The 15,213-nt window shown below is 32.7% G+C and overlaps 1 long non-coding RNA gene across 1 annotated transcript; it reads left to right on the top strand.

Annotated features, from left to right (window-relative positions):
- The first annotated feature begins 6,628 nt into the window (after nucleotides 1–6,628).
- Nucleotides 6,629–14,032, top strand: LOC123206138. The gene is made up of 3 exons (XR_006499948.1): nucleotides 6,629–6,893; nucleotides 7,666–7,754; nucleotides 13,794–14,032. It is a non-coding gene; the product is annotated as an uncharacterized LOC123206138 (long non-coding RNA).
- The last annotated feature ends 1,181 nt before the right edge of the window (nucleotides 14,033–15,213 follow it).

Genomic DNA, 15,213 nt, shown 5'->3' with positions numbered 1-15,213 from the left:
GTTGGTTAGTTTTTCTACCAAAGATGTGATTGTTTTTGGTGCAAATTATGCATGGCGGTCCTCCATTATGCCCTTAACTTGAGATGCCTACATGCCCTTTGAGATTAGGAATTAGATTTTGGTTTGAGTTTCATTGAATTGGAATCAAAACTGAAATTTCCTTGAGTCTTGGGGTTGAACAATTATTTTGCAAAGTTTGAGGGATAAAAATGTAATTTAACACTTGGTTAACTAATAATTAAAATTTAATTTTAATTGGATGAGTATATATGGAAGTATGTATGCATGGTGCCCAGTATATATCCAATAAACCAATATGAAAGTTTTTATTTTATTTATTTTCTTTGGGCTGTAATTCTCAAATAGAGCTTGAGTACCCTACCTTAATTCCTCTTCTTCTTTAGTTTTGGTTGTTATTTTATTTTTTAAGAATAATATAACTAAGAAATAAAGTCATATAATTATTGAAGACTGGAGGTGAAAATGACAAGCGCAAAGACGAAGACCCGAAGATAAAATATTCGCAAAGGTTGACCAATCAGACCTCTCTTAGCTCGAGATGTTTGACATTGGTTATGGTTTTGTACTGACGCGTTTTAATTTTACATTGTTAGATGGATGTGAATGGTTATATTTTTCCAAATATCACCTAATATGTGGTATAAAATCTGATAAGACGATTAATTAAAAACCCTTAATTTAAATATTAAGTCAAGATTAAATTTATGCTTTCCAATATGGTGTCCTAATTAAACCTCTATTCATTGGAACTTTGTTTGTCAAAGCAAATGGTACACTTCTAGCAAGTGGAAAATTAGAAGATGTTCATATTCTTTCTAACTTAACTAGTGTACCTTTGTTTGTTCGCCAAAGCAAATGTGAAGTATATTAGAGGCATGAGTAAGGAATGCATTTGTCAATGCAAGGTGATATGTAGTATCCACCCTACTGATACTAAGAGTCACATTTGAGGTTACATGATTTGTTGGGCCAAAACCTAGCTTGAGATCATAGGGTTTTGGTGATTAATTTGAAATTTACCTATTTAATTATTTGAACTTGTTCGCCAAAGTGAATGGAAGAATTAATAAGATGAGATCTCGATCTTGATCCACTAGAAAGTTCATCAGAACTTTCTTAGTACAATAATGAGGGCTATTGGCTTGAAGAAAATAGTATGAGTATTTTAACTAATTGAATCCATAATTAAAATGAATATTAATTATGAATAAAATTACTAATATCTTTATATGTAAATTGTAGATCAAATAATCACTATGTCAAACCCAACGAAAAAGAGAATAAGCTTGATGAAAGTAATTTCACTAATTAGTACAGAAATTTTTGAATCATTTTGCATCAAGATAAGAGATTGTACATCCTTGAAGGGTTGTTGCCAAAACGCTACTCTTGATGCCACCCAAGCAAAGAAAGGTATTTTCAACAAATATCTTGATGACTCTGTGGAAATTTAGTAAGTCATACTGACTTCGATGACATTTGAGATTCAAAAACAACATGAGGAAATAGATGTTCCATCCATGTTTGCTCACCTTCGAGAGTTGTATGACACTCGTGCAAGGGTTGAATGATATGAGGTGTTAAGTGCAATGTTTAATTGCGAGCTCTCTAAGAGAGAACAAATTGGCCCTTATGTGGTCAAGATGATTGGCTACATTGAGCAGTTTATAAGCTTGAACTTTAGGATAGACAATGAGTTTGCTATTGACCTAGTGCTAAAATCTCTTACTAAATCATGGGCTAATTTTATTATGAATTTTAACCTAAACAAAGAGGAGAAAACCCTTGAAAAGTTGTTATATATGCTCAGACAAGTTGAACAAGAGGTACGAAAGGTAGCTCCAACTAATATGCTTGTGGTTAAAGCTCATGCACTTAGATCCAAGGCTAAAGGCAAAGGTAAAAGCAAACCAAGGCTAAACCCAAGCCTAAAGCGAAGAAACAACCAGATACTACTACTTAGCCAACAGGTAGTATAGGGAAAAGAAAGGCTGTCGATTTTCATTATAGCAAAGTTGGTCACTAAGGAGACATTGCAAAGCCTTCCTAGAGAACAAGAAAAAAAAGGTAGTAGAAGCCTCTACTTTAGGTATGTTTTTCATTGAGATAAATTATTCTTTTTATTCATCCTGGGTTATAAACACAGGATGTGGTTCTCAAATTTGTTCTGATATGCAAGAATTGTGACACAGTTGATCACTTGCCAAAAGAGAGGTTGACCTACAAGTTGAAAATAGAGCCCACATTGTTGAATTAGTCGTAGGAATTTATTTTCTTAGATTGCCTACTAGGCTTGTTTTAGAATTAAATAATTGCTATTATTTCCATCTGTTTCTTAAAATTTATTTTCTTTGTTTGTTTTAAATAAGGAAGAATATTCTTTTTTTTTATTACTAATGGTACTATAACCATTAGCTTTAATAATATTCTTTATAGAACGGCTGCTCTGTATAATAGTTTATACATTCTAAAACTGACTAATGAAATTCTTATGTGCAAAACAATAAATATTTGAAAACAAACGAACTGAATACCACATATCTATGGCATTACAAGTTAAGCCACATGAGATCGAAATGCATATCAAGACTTCTTGAACAATGAGTCTTGCAATCATTTGACTTCTAATCTTAAGATGAATACGATTCATGCCTATTAGGTAAGATAGCCAAAACACCTTTCACTGGACACAATGAAAGGGCGACTGAACTATTAAGATCATTTACAGTGATATGTGTAAGCCTATTATAGTGTATACTAGATATGAGGAAACCTATTTTGCCACATTTGTTGATGGCCTTAGTAGATATGGTTATATATTTTTGTTGAAACACAAGTCTAAACATTTTGACAAATTCAAAGAATTCAAGACCAAAGTATAAAAATAACTTGGGAAACAAATCAAAATCTTTTAAAGTGATAGAGGATGTAAATACTTAAATGTTGAATTTAGAGGATACTTAAAGGAACATGGGATAATCTCTCAACTCACTTTTCTTAGTACACCACAACATAATCTTGTATTTAAATGGAAGAATAAGACATTGATGGAAATGGTTAAGTCTATGATGAGTTTTATCAAACTACCAATGTCTTTCTAAAGACATGCCCTAGAGACTACTACCTATACACTGAACCATGTCCCATCTAAATCTATAGATAAAACTTCATATGAGTTGTGGACTAGGTGTAAGCCTAATCTAGAATACTTGAGGATTTAGGTTACGAAGCTTATGTTAAGAAATTGACTTCAAACAAGTGTATCTTTATGGGTTACCCAAAAGAAACTAAGGGATACTGCTTCTACCACTTAGAAGAGTGAAAAGTCTTTGTTACTTGCATCGGTGTATTCCTTGAGAAAGAATTTATTCTCAAAAAGACTAGTAGGAGGAAGGTCGAACTTGATAAAGTTCTTATACCATAAGATACCAAGATGTTAGATAAGACGATATACTATTATAGATGGTTAATCATGAGGAGTTCCTTAACCTCGAGAGGAACAACCTCAGAGCATACAAGAACTATGTAGATCTACATAAGTACGTTGCAAGTTAGAAAGATTTAGTTTTCTTATGACTTAGTATAGTGATGTATTGGTCATCTTTAATAACAAACCTATGACTTACGATAATGTTGTCTCAAGTCTAAATTCTGATAAATGGTTGAATGTTATAAAATTCGAAATAGACTCTATGTATCAAAACCAAGTATGGACTCTAGTGGATGCACCTAAAAGAGTAAAACCTATAAGGTACAAATGGGCTTTTAAAAAGACAACTAACGTTGAAGATAACATGTGTACTTGTAAAGCATGAGCCAAAGGTTTCACATAAAAATATGATATTGACTATGATGAAGCCTTTACACTAGCCACTATGTTTAAGTCTATTAGGGTTATACTTGTTATTACTGCATACCATGACTATAAAATCTTTCATATGGATGTTAAAACTGTTTTCCTAAATGTAACCTTGTTGAAGACGTCTATATGGCACAACCTGATGGTTTTGTTCTTGTTAGACAAGTTAATAAAGTATGCAAGCTACAAAAGTTCATTTATGGGCTTAAGCAGACTTGAAAAAGCTAGAATATTTGTTTTGATAAAGTTAAATGAGAGTTCAACTTTATCAAAAATGAAGATAAGTAGTATGTGTATAAAAATGTCAGTGGGAGTATGATTGCATTTTTAGTATTGTATGTCAATGACATCTTGATTATCGAAAATGATATACCAAATTTGCAATCAGTAAAGGTTTGGTTCTCTAAGTGTTTCTCTATGAAATACTTAGGAGAAGCAACCTAAATTTTTGCGATTAAAATTTACCAAGATAGAGAGTATAGACTATCAGGCCTAAGTTAAAGTATGTACACAGATAAGGTGTTGATAAGATTTTGTATGGAAGAATCTAAGAACCATGTCTCATGGTGTATATCTTTTGAAAGAGATATGTCTATCCTCATAATCTGAGAAAGATAGGATAAGTAGGATTCCATATGCCTCAACTATAGGATCCATTATGTACACCATATTATATACAAGGGTTAATGTCACATACACATTGAGCATCTGTAGTAGATATCAATCTGATCTAGGTGAAAAATACCAGATGGTTATAAAAAACATCCTAAAGTACTTGAGAAGGACTAATGATGCATTCTTTGTTTATGGAGGGAATTTTGAACTCACTATTAGAAGCTACAATGATGCCAATTTCCAAATTGATCGAGATAATTTTAAATCCTAATCAGGATTTATGTTTTGTTTGAATAGTGGTATAGTCAACTAGAAAGTATCTAAGCAAAGTATAATGGCTAATTTTACAATGGAGTTTAAGTACATTACCCTTTTAAAAGCGATAAAAAAGGTTGTATGGATCAAAAAGTTCGTGACAAAACTTGGAGTGGTTCGAAGTATTTCTGAGCCAATTGAGCTCTATTGTGACAACAATGGAGCAATTACTTAAGCAAAGAAGCCATAGTCTCATCAAAGGTCCAAACACATACTTAGACGATATGATCTTATTTGAGGGATTATTCAACAAGGTAACATGTAGGAGGATTGGGTGTTAGATACATGATCGATTGGGTATAATGCAAGTGAGAGATTGTTAGGGTAAATATCCTAAAGCCAATTGATTTAACATTGTAATTGTAATTTATCTCATTAATTAATAAAAGGATTTATAGTTATTTAGTTCATATGTTTGTCTATTATATGATTGTGTGAATAACATGCCCTTAGAATGGTAAAATTGTGATGAAGGGATCAAAAGACTAATCTTGAGAATCTTATACACACATTAGTGGTTATACTAGAAATGTCCATGATCCCAACATTATAATAACTAAGGGCACATTTAATGGTGATAGAATTATCATAGTTTTGAGCAACTCTACTGAAAGGTGGTGACAAATTTTACGTGTCAAAGTTCAAAGACTGATGGCTTGGTGCAACACATAGGTGCACGTTGTAGACATATTCATCAAACTGACCCCACCAGAAGATATCTATATGGATGATTACTCTAGTGTCTATGGAACAAATACTTTGAACACATGATCCTTTGACTTGAGGTTTCCAGATCATTTCGTGTAAAGATCGGTATAGTTTTACACTATCCAACATATTGTTGTAATAGGGGTATCATAAAGGTAATGAATGGCTATATCGTGAGATACATGGTTGATCAATAAAAGATTTATCACTCTTAAACACAAGAGAAGATATCTCATATGCGAATGCTAAAAGACGTTTATAACTGCTTGAATTAGTGGCCACAGTGGAATGAGGTTATAGTCTAATTCATATAAGTTATTAATATGTATCAGCTCATATCGAGGAACTACTGAGATAGACATATCAGTTGATAAAATAATTGAATCACACATAACTGTGATATTGTAAAAGCTTATAGAGATGTTTGTTGACATTTTATCTTTCGGATAGCTATGAGGCTTTGCTAGAGGGGCCAATCTTGGTCTATGTCTAAACTCAACTTGAATTTAGATATTATCAGTTTGATAAAGAGCTTATAGGTCACATACATTAAAGGGTTGATACGAGCAGGGATCGTTTGACAACAATCCTGAGATCATGGAAAAAGAGAAACATATGGATGTGTTTGACTATAATCATTTGGTATGCACGATACCACATGGCATCGTGTAAACACAATGCATGGTTTCAGTTGGACAATTTAAGAGTCCAATAAAGCAAGGCCAAATGATAGATGCAAGTCAACTGGTTGAGTTAACTTGTGCGTAAGGTGTCTTAATTAAATAAGGATTCTCCAAAGTCTTTATTTGATAGAAAGTCTGAATTGAAATCCTAATTTAATTAGGATTCCTATTCATTAAACTTTCAATAAGTTCAAAGTCTTTGTTTAATAGAAAGTTTAGTTTGAGTTAGAATTCTAATTTAATTAGGATTTCTATATATTAAGACTTTCAATAAATAAAGAGTTTTAATATAATAAGAACTCTTAGATACCTTATCACCTAAATAGTTAGAGTCCTAACTAACTTAGGATTCTTACACACCTTATAAATAAAGATGTTTAGTTTGAGTCAATTTTTTTTTTTTACAACACAATAATCCTAAACACATACATCCTAAACACATATCTCTGCACCTAAAATCTTGTTAATACAAGTTTCTATTATCATGATCTAATTTCCAATATCCAATCGACATAAGCCTTAACAACCTTTTTTTTAAATCACCTCCCATTTTTGCTTTGTGTGGATACCAAAGCGTTTCCTCAAAAAGGTTAGATAGCCACGTGAGGTCTTAGAGGAGCCAACAACGCAAGTATAATTTCGAAACACCCTATGCGTGTTTAACATGTTCATGAACCTATGCATTAAAACAGGTATCCTAGATAGGTTTTATGATCTTTGATATACTTTTTTAATTTTTAATTCTGCTACACTACCAATTAATAGCCCCTTAAAACCCTACAATATGTACCCATGGTAAGAGTCATCCCAAGATAGTTTAGACAGTATTTGCAATTAACTTATGTGATAAGGGAAAAAACCACTACCAGATTTTTCTTTTGTGGTTAAAGTATCCTAGTTAGCTAGCCCAATAAGTTGTATGGAATATGTGTAAGGTGTCCCAAATAATGACATGTAAGGTATCTTATGCTTTCACTAAAGCATTAGATATGTTTATTTCAACTTAGGCTTAAGTAATCTATATAGGTGACCTATGTTAGGGCATAAGGGTGTCAAGTTATGACCATGTCTAGATACATAAATGGAATGCCAAGTTTATCATCTTTATATGTTAGTCACGGTACCACAATTAGTTGGCCCAATAGGCCATATGGTATGTATGCAAGGCATGATAGTTAGCGAACATGCAAAGTGTCATATGTTTTCACTAAGACATCATATATGATGAGATCAATTTAGGCTTTACTAGTCTGTATGAGATGACCTATGTATTTAGGGCACAAACGCACTGAGAATAGATAGATAAATAATGAAGAGAGCCAAAAAACATTCCTTTTAGCCAAATGGATATTTAGTGATGAAACTCTAAGATTTCAGTTTTATGTTTTGTGTAGGGCACTAAGATATCACTAGCTTACTACATGTTTTCACTCACATGTTTCTTTTATGGTTTTGCAAGTAAAGGTGAGTATTGGGGCATGTAGGGGAGCCAGCGGTCCAATCAAGTTGTTACATAAGAGTGAGAGGCAAAATCATCATTTCCAGAAATTTTGGTATTATGTGTTTTGTTTTTAAATATGAAGTTTATGGATTTTTAGTTGCTTTCATACATCTAATTTGTAATAATGGAGAATTTTAATGTATGTTAAAGTTTTCATTCAATTTACCCCTTCTTGCACACTTTTAAATATAAGTGAATTAATTGCATGCTCTTAAATTCCATTGTTTTTAATTAAGAAATCAAGCAGTGCACGTCTCTTTGAGCCATATTATATGTAAGGTTATGTTTTAGGAGAGGAGTGTCACATTTATGGTGTCAAAGCATGATTTTATAACCACAAAACATGTTAAGTCTTAACGTGTCTAAAAGTGTATAAGTAAGTCAAGGAAAGTGGCTTCCTTATGCAATGTTAACCACTTTCGCACGTCTACTACCATATGTAAGTTTTAAACCTGTATTAGATAAATAGTGTATTTTCCTAAGATCAATTTTATTTAAGGATGAAAAGATCAAGGAAACTTATTGAGAATACTTCAATGGTCCCTAACAAAAGAGGTGTCAAGCTAAGGCTCAAGGATAAGCCTTTAGTGCATCAATGAACCCTGCAATGGTCAGGTTTCATACCAGAGTTTCTCAAAGAGAAAAGAGGGACATCTGAAAGGGCTGAGTAATTAGTTCCAACCCTACTAATTATTAAACAACTACCTTGGTTGTTGAGTTATCACCCTAACAAAATAAAATGGGTAGAGAGGCATAGAAATTCCTAATTATAGTATCGAGTGGTAGTAGAGGGTAGTTTCACCCTATATATAGTTTGGTAGAAAGACATTTTCTTCTTGAGTTTAAAGGCAACCTACTTTCAAGGATAGTACTAGCAAATTAGTGGTTAGAGGTAGTTAAGGATGTCATAGAGTTGTTTAAAATGATTGACAAAGAAAAGATTTAGTATGTCAACTCCTTTATAAAAAGATATGCTAAGATATAGTGGTAGATGTTGTATGAGACCTATTAAGTAGAAGACATGACTTGGGCTAACTTCAAATGGGCTTTTAAGAAAGAGTTCCTACCAGCTAACATCATGTATGCAAGTTTACAAGAATTTATCAACTTGAAACAAAGTAACATAATAGTAAAGTAGTTTTTTTTAAGATTGAATACCTTATCCAAGTATGCCTTTAGAATAGTTAGCACAAATAAGGGCAAAATAAAGGCTTTAATGAGTGACCTTAAATCAGACATAGCCAATAATATCATGATAGGAGACCACACTCCCAATGCTTATTTAGAGGCTGTGAGTAGAGCACAAAGGTTAAAAGCCATAAGGTTTAGGATGGCCAAGAAGTGAGGTACATCAAATCAGCCTAATCTAATAACCCCAATTCAGAAGGCAATATCAGGTGACAACCATAAAGGTAGCAATAGAGATATAACAAGACTAAAAGGCCCTTCCTATATAAAGGTCATAAGAAAAGTTAGAAGGGTAAGAAACAAAGGATCAATTGAGACATGATGATCCTCTTGTTTGTTACAAATTTAGGGTAGATATGGATGACCAAAAAAAGAAAGTTTGATGATAAGTTCTCCTCTAGAGAGGATCGATTACTCAACTTTTTGATTAGTAGCATTAAAGCTAGATAGATATTAATTAAAGATTGTACAAGATTTTGGCATATATAGTAAACAAGATTAAGAGATAGTCTTAGGTGTAAAGATTACTCTAGTGGTACAAGAATTTTCAAATGTCTCCTCTGATAGTCTCCTAGTTAGCACTAGAAAGAAAAATAGAGCTCAATATAGAGTTAGCTTCTATGATAGCACTAATCTTAAAGGCATTCTATAGAATAATCACAACCAAATTATAAAAGTTAAAAACAATAGTTACAAGAGTTGTTAAACAAAATGTTTTAGGATTGCCTAGACAAATTCATTATAGTTTTCATTAATGACATTCTAACGTACTCCAGAACTCGAGAGTAACATGTATAACATTTAAGGTTTGTGTTATAAAGATTGAAAGAGAGGCAATTGTATCCTAAGTTTTCCAAATGCGAGTTATGGCTAGACAGAGTGTCTTTTCTTGGACATATAGTCTTAGCAGATGGGATCTCAGTAGACCTAAGCAAAATATAGGTCATCTTAGAGTGGTAAAGGCCTAAAATAGCTAAGGAGGTAAAGTTATAGTATATACCTCTAAATAGTTAAAAGGATATGAGACTTGGTACTTGACACATAACCTTGAGTTGGTAGCAATTGTGTTTGCAGTAAAAATATGCAACATTATTTGCCTATGGTCAAGAACAATGTTTACATAGATCACAAGAGCCTCAAGTATTTTTTTGCCCATAACAAGCTCAATATAAGACAAAAGTAGTGGTTAGAGTTAATGAAAGATTATAAGTTTGAGATCAGATACCACTTGGACAAGGCCAATATAGTTACAAATGCTTTGAGTAGAAAAATAGTTCTATTGCAGAATACCACTCACCAAGAGTTATAATAAGAGTTAGTAAGAGAGTAAATAAAAGTAATCACAAAGTAGTTAGTAGGCTTGTAAATATAACTAACTTTTTTAGATGGGATCTGTATGGCCCAAGTACTAGAGGATTGGTGTGTCCAGTTAAGGCAAAGAGTCATCAAAGGTGTCAAGTTAGATTTTAGTTTTGTTGAGAACATCCTGAGGTTTTGAAGTCGAGTATGTGTTCCTAGAGATCAGAGTTTGAGAAATAGGATCCTCACTAAAGTGTATAGTTCCCTTTACACAACCTACCTTAGGAGTGTAAAGATGTATTAAGATCTGATAAGATCTTTCAAGTGGTTAGGCATAAAGAAAGATATAAAATATTTTGTAGCTAAGTGTCTAGTGTGTCAACAAGTTAAGATTGAACATCATAAACCATTAGAACTATTGCAACCCCTTAGTATTCTAAAGTGGAACTAAGAACACATCTTAATGGACTTTGTAGTAGGTTTCCCAAAAGTCAGAGAAGGATACAATGCTTTATAGGTCATAGTTGACTAGTTGACCACGTCGATGTACTTCATTATAGTTAAAAACACCAAAAGTATAGATTAGCTTAGTCAGATGTATGTTAAAAAGATAATTAGGCTTTATCGGGTACCAAGAATGATAGTATCAAATTGAGATCATGTTGGCAAAGTATGCAAAGGTCTTTAGGTACAAAGTTAGCCTTCAATATGACCTATCAGTCCTAAACAAATGGTTAGACTGAGAGAGTCAACCAAGTGATCAAAGTTATTTTAAAGGCTTGTTGCCTAGATAGAAGAACATGTAGGATAGGTAAGTTGTTAGTAATAGGGTCATATTCAATAATAATCACTAGGTAACTATATCGATGGCTCCATATGAGGCATTTTAAGGTAGAAAGTGTCGATCACCTTCGCATATGGATGAAATAGGTAAGAAAGACATCTTATCATAAGCATAAAGGTTAGAATTGACCCAAAGGTTGATAAAAGATGTTAGATAGAGCAAAAAAGGATGAGCAAACTTAAGACTATTAGAAAAGTATATTAACAAGACAAGCTAAGATCTTGAGTATTAAATGAGTGATTAAGTTTTTGTAAAAGTAGCCTCTATAAGCATATTATGAGTTTCGACAAAAAAGACAAGTTAGCATTAAGGTAGGTGAAACCATTTGAGATATTGAAAGAACCATTTGGTCGAGAAAGCCACATAAGAGGTTAAGGAAGATATGAGAAAAAGGTTCCCATAACTCTATGGTTTAATTTTAAGGATGAAATTCATTTAAGGAGGAAGAAATGTAGCACCCACAATAAAAGATTTTAGTTTTTTCTTTATATTTAGATTTATGTTTAAAGTGTCATTTAAATAAAGTTATAGTAAGAACGAACATGTATTATAAGAGTGACATCCATTTGTACCTAGAAAGGGCAAAAAAGTTATTTCATGAAAACATATGAAAGTTTGTTAAATTAAAGGGGCACTTACCTGTGTGTCGTGTTACAACAGGATTCATATTTGAACGTAAGGTATGATCATTTTGTGATTATTTTACCCTAGTAGCCACCTAACTAGGGAGAAAAGAAGGGAAAAGAGAGAAAGGAGGATCATAGCAATCGGAGAGGAGCCTACAGTCATTAGAATTGTTGTGGCAACACTAAGAACTTGCAAGCTTTGGAAGACAAGTAGGTGGTTTCTTAGCTATGAAATTTTAGTGTTTTCATCCATAAAACTTTATAACTATGTTTTGAAATTTTCATAGATTATTTGTGAGTGATGCTTGATGATTTAAGATTGATTATATGTTGAGTTTATGTTAAAATAAGTAGAACAATTCTATACAATTGATTATATGCATTAAGATGAGAGAATTGGTGAAACTTTGATGCACATGATAAAGATTTTATGGTTAAAGCTTATATTACATGTTTTTGGGTTAAAGACAAAGTATCTAAGGTGTTTAAGGCATAATCTAGAAAGGTTTAGTTAATTAGTTGTCAAAGCTTTACCGAAAAATCATAGAAAATAGTAGGGGACAAAACTCAAATTTGACACATGGTCATGCATAGTTAGCACATACTTATGTGTTACCTTTTTCCAATAAAAAAAGATTGATGATGCAAAAAGACACTCAACTTAAAAAGGATGTCCACTCAGTCATATGGTATCGGATGCACACATATATGTGACTTTTCCAATAGTGGGCAAAAATGTAGAAAGAAGAACGACCAAGTAGAATTAAATCAAAAAGATGCTTGTTCCTTATCAAGCATACCCTCGCGTTTAGTCTAAGAAGAAGTACCAGAAGATAAATTAAGAACACACCTGTATAAGTTTAAGTGAAGGTCATAGGAAAGAATGAGTAAAAGACGCTTGTATAAGATACTTTAGTAAGAAATAAAAAATATTATTTTATCCCTAAGCTAAGTGTAATGATAGGGGAGAAAAAAAGAAAAGAATAAGAAACCTTAGTAAGAAAAACAAGGTAAATAAAGATAAAAGAGTGTTTGACTATGTGGAGGATGACATTTGACCTTAATCGAATCGGATCTAGGTAAAAAATTAGAAAAGTTAAGGAAAGTGGTCTATATCTAATTAGCCACTAGTTGTGTATATAAGTGGTAAGATACGTGAAAGCAATAAAGCTAGATACCTATGAGATTCATCATGCACTCAGCACTAAAGCTGATAGTCATTCAATTTAGTTCATGTATGTATATTAAAAGATTATGGCTTTTTAGTTATTCCTCAAGCGGTCAATGGGATGCATCATATATGTACCTATAGTAAGGGTCATCATAGGATGGTTTAGATAACAATTTTAATTAGCTTTTGTTATAAGGGAAGAGAGTATTACCAGATCTTTTTCATGTGAACAGGGTGTGCATGGTAAGGGATTGTGGCTTTATAGTTATTTCTCATGTGGTAAGTGAGATGCATCACATATGTACCTATGGAAAAGGTCATCTTAGGAAGGTTTAGATAGTAGTTTCAATTAGCTTTTGTTATAAGGAAAAAAAGTACTACCATACTTTTTTCTTGTGACCAGGGTGTCCTAGTTAGTTAGCCCAATAGGTTGTATGACATATGTGCAAGGTACGATAGATAGTGACACACAATATGTCTTATGTTTTCACTAGTACATCAGATATGTCGATTTTAGCTTAGGTTTTAGTAACCTATATGGATGACCTATGTTAGGGCACGAAGATGCCAAGTTGTGACCATGCTTAAATACATAATGAAACACCAAGTTTATTAGTCTAATATGTTAGTTAGGGTACCAGAGTTAGCTGGCCTAATAAGCCATATGACATGTGTACAAGGCATAACAATTAGTAGACACAAGGTGTCATATGCTTTCACCCAGACATCAGATATGTTGAGATCAACTTAGGCCTTACTAGTCTGTGTGAGATGACCTATGTATTTAAGGCACAAAGGTGATAAGAATAGATAAATAGGTAAAAGAGAGAGTTGGAAAACATCTATTTCAGCCACATGGATATTTAGTGATAAAACATCAAGATTTCAATTTTATGTTTTGTGTAGGGTACCGATATGTCACTAGCTTACTGAGTGTTTTCACTTATGTGTTGTTTTGCGTAGTTTTACAGGTAGATGAAAGTAGTAGGGCATGCAAGGGAACAAGCAGTCGAGCTAAACTATTGTATGAGGGTGAAGGGCAAAATCATCATTTCTAGAAATTATGTCAATTTTGTGTTTTGTTTTCGAATATGTACTTTATAAATTTTTAGTAACTTTTAGACACCTGATTTGTAATAATGGAGAATTTTAATGCATGTTAAAGTATTCATTCCGTTTACACCTTTTTATACGTTTTTAGATATAAGTGAATTAATTGCATGCTTTTAAATTCTATTGTCTTTAATTAAGAAATCAAATAGTGCACGTTTCTTTGAGCCATATTCTGTGTAGGGATATGTTCCTAGAAAGAGGTGTTACACTAACTGAGATATCAGCTCTCATGCTTAGGAGTGACAAATTCTTTATTGATCCACCATAGTCTTAGTACAGATCTCAATATGACCAATCACCACTTTTCTGGCAATACACTAATCGAACTGCATTAGGCTGGTGTTAAGCCATACCGATCCTTGTATAAGACGATCTAGTGACTTCAAGTCTAAGGATCAAATATACCTCTGTTTACTAAAAGTATATTTTCCATAAACACTAGAACAACATCTATATGAGATTCTCTTGGTAAGTCAATCTAGTGGACACGTCTACAACATGCACCCATATGTTGTACTAAGTTATCAACAAACAAGTTTCACACGTGAGAACTATAAGGTCATTCAACACAATAATAAATCTATCATTATTACCTATGTATTTAATCATGGTAATATCAAAGTCACAAACATTTTAAAAATATCCATCTAATGTGTACATAAGGTTCTCACAATCAAGTGTCGAACATTGATACCCTTACCATAGTTCAACTACTCTTAAGACAATTATCTGTTTAATATAATATACAAATAATATGAATTCTATTTTCATTAATTAAATATCAATGATTACATTAAATATTAATTGTGACGATTAGCTGCAGGGCACTACCCTAATAGTTCATATACCCATGTGTGTAATGAGAAAGGGAAGAATGGTAATTTTTTGTAAGATGCGTGAAAATAACTAAGTTTAGGAGAAATACCTGCTCATGTTTGCAAGAGTACATGCTCATGCATGCCCAACGAATTTCAATTTTGGATAAGGATCAAATTTGCAATGATTTTGAAAATTGTCATTATTGGGTAACAACTTACACGCTCATGTGTAAAGAGACACATCGTCATGTGTCATGCATTTCTAGCAAAATTGAAAGAGGCATTTGCAACATGTTTGGCTCATTTGGTTGATACTTTATAATTTAGAGCAAAAGAGTAAGTTTAAGGGTTCAAAGGCATTGTGTTAGACTAAAGGATTTGTTGGAAAATTCATCTTTGCCACAAGAAGATTCGCTTTGTTACTAGAAGAAAGGTAAGTACAGTGACTTCTT

This window comes from Mangifera indica, unplaced genomic scaffold, assembly GCF_011075055.1.
Source record: "Mangifera indica cultivar Alphonso unplaced genomic scaffold, CATAS_Mindica_2.1 Un_0025, whole genome shotgun sequence".
In the NCBI taxonomy this organism is placed as follows: domain Eukaryota; kingdom Viridiplantae; phylum Streptophyta; class Magnoliopsida; order Sapindales; family Anacardiaceae; genus Mangifera; species Mangifera indica.
Note: the sequence above shows the minus strand (reverse complement) of the source record. Positions and strands in the feature narration are given on the sequence as shown.